Genomic DNA, 7,861 nt, shown 5'->3' on the forward strand with positions numbered 1-7,861 from the left:
TATTTCTTCTGTTCTTTTCTCTTTTTCTTCATTTGGTATTCCATACATTATGCAAATGTAGCCCTTTTAAAGTTGTCGCACAGTTCTTGGGTATTCTGTTCTTCTCTCCACCCCCAGTCTTTTTTTCTCTTTGATTTTTAAAAAAATATATTTTATTGATTTTTTTACAGAAAGGAAGAGAGGGATAGAGAGTTAGAAACACCAATGAGTGAGAAACATCGATCAGCTGCCTCCTGCACACTCCCTACTGGAGATGTGCCGCAACCAAGGTACATGCCCTTGACCGGAATCGAACCTAGAACCTTTCAGTCTGCAGGCCAATGCTCTATCCACTGAGCCAAACCGGTTAGGGCTCTCTTTGATTTTTAATGTTGTAAGTTTCTATTGACATAGTCTCAATCTCAGAGATTTTTCCTCAGCCATGTCCAGTCTACTAATCAAGCCATCAAGAGCATGCCTGTTACTGTGCATTTGACCTGTAGCATTTAAAACATTCCTTCTTAGACTTTCCATATCTTTGCTTATGTTACCCATCTGTTCTTACATGTTGTCTTACTTTATTCATTAGCACCCTTAGCATATTAATCACAGTTGTTTTAAATTCCTGGCCTGAGAATTCCAACATTTCCTGCCATACATGAATCTGGTTCTGTCTCTTCAGACCGTAATTTTTGCCTTTGGTATGCCTTGTAAGCTTTTGTTATTGTTGGTGAAAGCCAGACATGGTATATGGGGGGAAAGGAACCCTGGTAAGCAGGCCGTTACTGGGGTGGTGGTGAGGCGTGGGGGCAGGGGGAGTGCTCCACAGGCCTATGATCAGGTCTCCGTCTTCTAGCGAGTCTGTGTCCCTGGGCTGTGACCTCCACGAGTGCTTCTCGGTTGTCTCTCCCGTAGGTGGGACGAGATGGCTAGAGTGGGCTGGAGTTGGCTGTTCCCCTTCCCCAGATGGACGAAGCTCTGCTAGAACCCCAGCAGAGGCTCTGGGAAGACAGCTTCTCCTGAACGCAGGCCTGGTGAAGAGCAGCACGCTCCGTCTGGCCTATTTCACACGGCCACTTCCGCCTCCCCCTGCTGGCAGCCTGAGGGCATTTTCCCTGTGAGAATCCAGGTGAGAGCTGCTGGAGCCAAAACTCAGCAAAAGCACTCGGATCCCCTGGAACTCAGACTCGCCCGCGCTGAGCCCCAGCAACCTGTCCACTAGAGTTCAGGTTTCCCTCCGCTGCTGCTGGCTCCCATGGAGGTCTCTGTGCTCCGGTGAGTTGTGACTCTGTGTCTGTGCGTGTTTCTCCGATGTCCAGGGCAGCACTTTGCCCTGTGACCTCCGCTTTCCTGCTGAATCTGGGGAGGGTTGTTGAATTTTCAGTTTGTTTAGCTTCTTACTTGCTGTTAGAATCCGGTGATGATTTACACGCTCCTTACATACGCTGGAAGGGAGACCAGAAGTCAACTCAATGATCATTGAAAAACCGTAAGACTCTTAAAAATGGTTAAAAGGTACATTTTATATTATGCATATTTTACGCCAATAAAAAATGTTAAAGTAATTTTTAAAAATGAGAAATTATAAATGGGGAACGGAGTGCAAGGAATAAGATGATTTTCCCATATGCTTGCAAGATAGCTCTACCTGACAATGCCATCCACACATCAAATTAAACATATTTGAATCCCTTTAACTTACTTTGCCTCCTATGTTGTTGTTTTTTTTAAATATATTTCTATTGATCTCAGAGAGGAAGGGAAAGAGAGACAGAAACATCAGTGATGAAAGAGGATCATCGATCGGCTGCCTCCTGCACGCTCCACACTGGGGATCAAGCCTGCAACCCACGCATGTGCCCTGACTGGGAATCGAACCGTGACCTCCTGGTTCATAGGTCCTGGCTCAACCCCTGAGCCACACCAGCCGGGCTTGTTTTTATTCCCCAATCCAGTGTTCTTGCTTTTCATTACGATGCCCCCTTTCTGTTGGCCGCCCATGCTCTAACCCGCGAGCTATCTTGGACCAGGCTCTCTCCCAGCCCGCCTGTCTGTTGCTCTGTCATGTCCATTAAGTGTCCATTAGTCGGGGGTACATCCATTTTCTCTGTCCCTCCTCTCCTGTTTCTCGCCCTTTCATTACCAATTGTCAGGACATTTGCAATTGCTTCCTAGCATCTCCCTCCCTTAGGAATCAGACCAACACAGTGCTTTTGCTGAGTTCTGGCTCCAGCAACTCTCACCTAGATTCTCACAAGGAAAATTATGCTAAGGCAAATCCTGGCTCTGCCACTTATAGCCATCTGACTTCGGGCATTTCATATTTCATCCCTGTGAACCTCAGGCCTCATTTGCGAAATTGAGGCAATAATAATACTCGGCTCACAGAGCGACTGTGAGGACTGGAAAAGGCCACGTGCCGGGCACTTAGTCTGAAACGCACCATCTCTTACCCTCATTGAGTGAGACACCGTGTCTAAAGGGCTTGGCTGGTGCTGGGTGCGCGCTAAGCGCTCCGTCACTGCCGGCTGCTTTATGCCACGATTCCTCGTCTCCGTCCATTCTAGGCACCGCTGCCTGTCAAATTAGTTTTCCTAACCAGCAGTTTTGATGATGTCTATCTCGTGCTCAGAATCTTTCTTTGACTCCCTCTTGCCCGCAGAAATAAGCCCGAACTCCTTTGCCAAGAATCCAACGACTTCTTGATGGGTTTCCTGTTATCTTCCAGATTTTATCTCCTGAATTCCACTACTCACAGACCCGCACACATCTCTGGGTTTCCTTCCTCTTTAGCTTTGTTTAAACTGCTCTCTCTCCCTGGAATGCCCTTCCCCCGCCCTCTGCACGGTAAATATTTGCTGAGTAAAGAGATGCCCTCTGGAAAAGCTCCCCGCGCCCCCACCCCAGAAGCCAGTTCTTATGCCTGCGGCATACCCGTCCTGTGGGGAGACACGCGGGCAGGTTAGGTGTGTTTGCAGCAGGCTCTCGGTGGGGGAGACGTATGTACACATGGAGAGGTTTTAAAGAAGTCACCCGGCTCCTCAGCCCCCCCCCCCCCCCAAGACCGATGCCACATAATACTGCTGCCAGGAGGTGACATTGCTCAACTCCTGGTCAGTGAGCCCCTCCGTTCAGGAAACAGTATTTCCCGAGCACCTGCCAAATGCTCTGCAACTCGCTGGGGACTGTGAGGTCCGAGTGCAGGTGAGGCCATCTGGCCGGAGGAGAGAAGGCCCCTGCGACAACGGGAGACCGTGCACAGGAATTCGGAATCTGGTTCCAAGGCCTGTGATATCCAAGAGAAGTCTTTGACCAGATGAGCCTGTGCACTTGGCAAGGGGTCAGAGGGACTGCAGGCAGCTGCGCCTGGGGTGAGAGCCCCCCCCTCCCTCCCCTTGGGCCCGGGGTGCATGCCTTGGGAATGTATGGTATGCTAAGGCAAACATCTGGTGTGCGCCCGCCCGGGAGATGCAAACCAGTGAAATTCTCTATTCCTGTCAGGAGCCAGGCGGCTTTCTGAAAACCGCTGGTAACAGCTCCCCACACCCAACGTAGTCTATCCAGTCCAGCACAAGTTTAGTTGTTTAAAATGCTGAGACATTTTTAAAAAATATGTTTTCATTGATTTCAGAGAGGAAGGAAAAGGGAGAGAGAGATAAAAAACAATGATGAGAGAGAATCATTGATCGGCTGCCTCCTACACGCTCCCCTCTGGGGATCGAGCCTGCAACCCAGACACGTGCCCTGACTGGGAATCGAACCATGACCTCCTGGTTCATAGGTTGTCGCTCAACCACTGAGCCACGGTGGCCAGGCGAGATTTTTATCTTTTGATGAGAAGAGCCAGGTACTCATTCTGGAAAGACGACAGCACATTTACTGGAGATGTAAGAGTTCCTCACCTTCAAAGTTAAGACCAGAAGGCCCACCCAGCACCATTCTTTTCAACATGGCATTGGAAATGCTGGTAATAGCTATAAATATAGGAATTAAAAAATTACTACTTCTTGGTAGTTGACATGATTATATACCTGAACGTTCCAAGAAAAGCAGCCCCGAAATTACTAGAAATGATAAATGAATTCAGCAGAGATGTAGCCAAAAGAAACCCACATTGCATAATTGCATTTCTGTCAGTGAAATAGGGTTATGTTAATAAAAACATAAAATAAAAATAGAGAGAGATTCCATTTATAACCACAAACCAACAATAAATTTACTTGAGGATTTTTCTTTGAGCCCTGAGATCTATTCCAAGAGTATTATTAAACCGTAGCAGGAAAACTAAAGGAGGATGTGAACAAACGGAGAGAGATACCAGATCATTGCTGAGAAAACAAAGCTTCATCAATGTGACCGGGCTTTCAAAGTGAACAGCTGTAATGCAACGCTAGGTTAAAGCCTCGCGGAATAATTATAGAAGCTGAGTAGTTGATACCAGTTTTATAGAATAATAGGAAAAATAAGGACTCTCTCACAGGATTTCAAATGCCTCACAAAAAAAGCACTTATCAAACTATAGGCCCACAAGCAGGAAACAGATAGCGTGGACCACCTACCTCTGGTATGTAAAGCATCGGAAGCTTAAAACAGGACCAATTCCAAACTGCAAACGGTTCCTCCTACAGTCTGATGCGTCTCAGTCAATGGCAAGCCCACCCCTCCAGTGGTCTGCCCCAAATATGTGGAGTCATCCTAAGGTCAAAAATAGATCCAGAATCGACCACTGCTCAGCCCCTCACCTCCACTGCCCTGACCGAGGCCACCACGGCCTCCTGCCGGTCTGTGGGTTCCGCTGCGTTCCTCCAGGCTTCCTCAGCACCACAGCCCGAATACCCCAGGCCCTTTCGCCCTCAGGAAACTTGGCATTCCTTGACAATTACTGTTCTCTCCGCCGGAACCTTCCCTCCCTGCGCCCCTCCCCCTCAGGTATCTGCATGCTGGTCCTCTCCCTTCCTTCAAGTCTTTGCTCAAATGTCACTTCCTTACACTCCATTGAAAATGTCAACTTTTCACCTTCCTGCCAGGCTTCCTATCATTCTTTCTTACCTTACTTGTTATTTATTTACCCATCTATCTCAATTCTTAAAATTTCTCTCTCTCCCCTGACTCCTCCAATAGGATGTTCGTTTTGTTCGCAGTTGTATCCTGAGCACCTAGAACAGTGCCTGGCACATAGTAGATGCTCAATAAATATTTGCTGTGTGAATGAAACAGAAAAGAAATTCCTACTTTATACAGTTAATTTACAACAGAGAAGAAACAATACAATGCAGAGAGATTTCATTGCTAACTAACTGTTCAGGCAATGGGTTAATAGAAAGAGTGTTAATTACTCCGGATTAATACATCACATCATCTATATATGTAAAAGCCTAATATGCAAAGTGTCCCCTCAGGCGTTTGACAGACCAGGAGTTCGATCGGCTTGCTATGACATGTGCTGACCACCAGGAGGCAGTGCGGAACAAAGGAAGGTCCTGGCTGGCAGCTGGCAGCAGCTAGGGACCCTACCTGTGCACGAATTTCGTGCACTGGGCCTCTAGTATGGAATAAATTGTAGATGGATTGGAGTAAAATATACACCAGTACTCTTAAGAATGGGAAAAATAACATGGCTACCTCATGTTTGAAGGGGTGATAAATATTGAAGAAATGAAAAATACTGTTAAAGACAAGTTAGGAATATATAAAGATTATTCTAAATTTATGGTAGATACATATAAAACAAGGCTATAAAAATAAAAGCTATGTGAAAAATAGAACTACTCGAAGTTTATTTTGAAATAGGAAAGAATTGATACAAATATGTAGTTCATGTCTCAATTCCAAAGGAGATGAACAGTTTATTCCCAAATCAAAAGAACAAAAGTACATCACATAGAAAAAGAGACAGCCTTGAAAACAATAAAGAAAAGCATATCTAAACAACGTTAAGGTGTCATTCTAGATAGAGAACAGCCTGACAGCTGTCAGAGGGCAGGAGGTCATGGGGCTGGGCGGAAAAGGCGAAGGGAGCCCTGGCCGGTGTGGCTCAGTGGGTTGGGTGTTGTCCTGTGCACAGAAAGGTAGCAGGTTCCATTCCCCGCCAGGGCACATGCCCCAGTTGTAGGCTCACTCCCTAGTAAGGGGCATGCAGGAGGCAGCTGATCAATGTTTCCCTCTCATATAGATGTTTCTCTCTCTCTCTCTCTCTCTCTCTCTCTCTCTCTCTCTCTCTCCCTTCCTCTCCCTCTAAAAATTAATTTAAAAATCTTAAAAAAGAAAAAGATGAAGGGATTAAGAAAAAAAAAATCCCCAGACACACAACTCAGACAACAGTATGGTGATTACCAGGAGGAAAGGCAGGGGGAGATAGAAGAGGGGATAAATGGTGATGGAAGAAGACTTGATTAGGAGAGGTGAACACAATACAATATGCAGATGGTGTGTTATAGAACTGCACACCTTAACCCTTTTACTAACCAATGTCACCCCAATAAATTCAATAAGAAAGGGGGAAAAAAGATATCTTTCTAGAAACTGTTAAACTAGTAAAAACAAATTAAAATGATAAACCTCCTGTTAACAGTATTGTGGGAAAATAGATTGCTGGTGATAATATGAGTTGGTGTAATTCCTTAAACAAACAATCTGGTTATGTGTATTACAAGCTATAAAAATGTTCATAGCTTCTGGACTATTAATTCCACTTTAGCAAACTTATCTACAAGGAAGTAAATAAAAAATTAAGCAAATGGGAAGTGATCTATTTTATTCTGTGGAGTAACGTGAGAAATTGGAAACGGCCCAAGTGCCAAACAATAGAGACATTTCTAAGCAAACATTCTTATACTAGCACAGCAGACCATTAACACAGACAATGTGGGGAGTTTTTTAACATGTGACTATTCAATGTGAATGCCAGCACAGCAGAGGACCATGCGAGATGCTGAACTCGAGTGTGATCGTCCTGTAATCTCGCCCAGGTCGCCTTTGGGCCAGAAATCGAATCTCTGGGCAACGCCCCCAAGACGAACTGATTGGGCCAAGCGAAGAACCACCTGACCCAGGGTCAGGCCAACTCTTCAGACTGAAAAAGCTAAGAAACTTCCTGGCGAAGGCTGTGGCTAGAAGTTAGGATTTAACTTAGCTCTTAGGGGCCGTGACCTTGGCCTCCTGGACACGCTTGTCTTGCAGCAAATGGAAGGGAGGAGCGCGGATGGACAGGGCGGTCTGGAAGGCTCGGAGGCTGAGCCCAGCCTCATCTGTGGACCCAGAGCCCTCTCTCTGCCTCCGAGGCAGGATGCCTGACGGCTCGATAGAACACACGTCAGGGTGGAGTCCAGCTCACAACCCAGGTGATTAGGAAGACGGGTGTGTTGTGTTGCCTCGCCGTACGTCAGACGGTGAATTCTGACTCCGCTCCTGATTAGCTGAGGGACCTTGGGCAAGTCACGTGCACTCGCCCTGGGTAGGTTTCTCCTGGGGAAACTGTGGGAGGACAGGAATACCCACCTCACAGGGTTGGTGTGAGGATCAGGTGCAACAAAGCGGGAAACACGCCTACATCGCCACTCTTGTCGTTATTATACACGCGGGGTGACTTGCACACACAGCTAAGAGCCTACAAGCACAGCTCAGCGAATCAGAAAGGGCTGGATCACGTCAGAGCAACAGGACTGGATGGCCGAGAGTTACTGAGCCAAGTGAGATCTCACCCAGCCTCCTGCTTTTGGTTGCTGGTGTTCATTCGGGAGGAGGAAGAAGGAAGGCCTTTGAGGAGATGCTGGCTGGCTCGGGGAGGTGGGATGGCCCTGAGAGCTCTAGGCCAGGTGGGCTGCCAGGCAGGCCTCGCCCCTCACCAGAGGCCTCCGCAGTCAGCCTCGGCCTCGAGCAGTTC

The 7,861-nt window shown here is 47.0% G+C and overlaps 1 long non-coding RNA gene across 1 annotated transcript; it reads right to left on the reverse strand.

Moving 5' to 3' along the window:
* Positions 1–353: 353 nt before the first annotated feature.
* On the reverse strand, positions 354–7,616 carry LOC132221407 (uncharacterized). The gene is made up of 2 exons (XR_009449970.1): positions 7,477–7,616; positions 354–1,424 (listed from the first exon to the last, which is right to left on the reverse strand). It is a non-coding gene; the product is annotated as an uncharacterized LOC132221407 (long non-coding RNA).
* Between the last annotated feature and the right edge of the window lie 245 nt (positions 7,617–7,861).

Source organism: Myotis daubentonii, chromosome 18 (assembly GCF_963259705.1).
Source record: "Myotis daubentonii chromosome 18, mMyoDau2.1, whole genome shotgun sequence".
NCBI lineage: Eukaryota > Metazoa > Chordata > Mammalia > Chiroptera > Vespertilionidae > Myotis > Myotis daubentonii.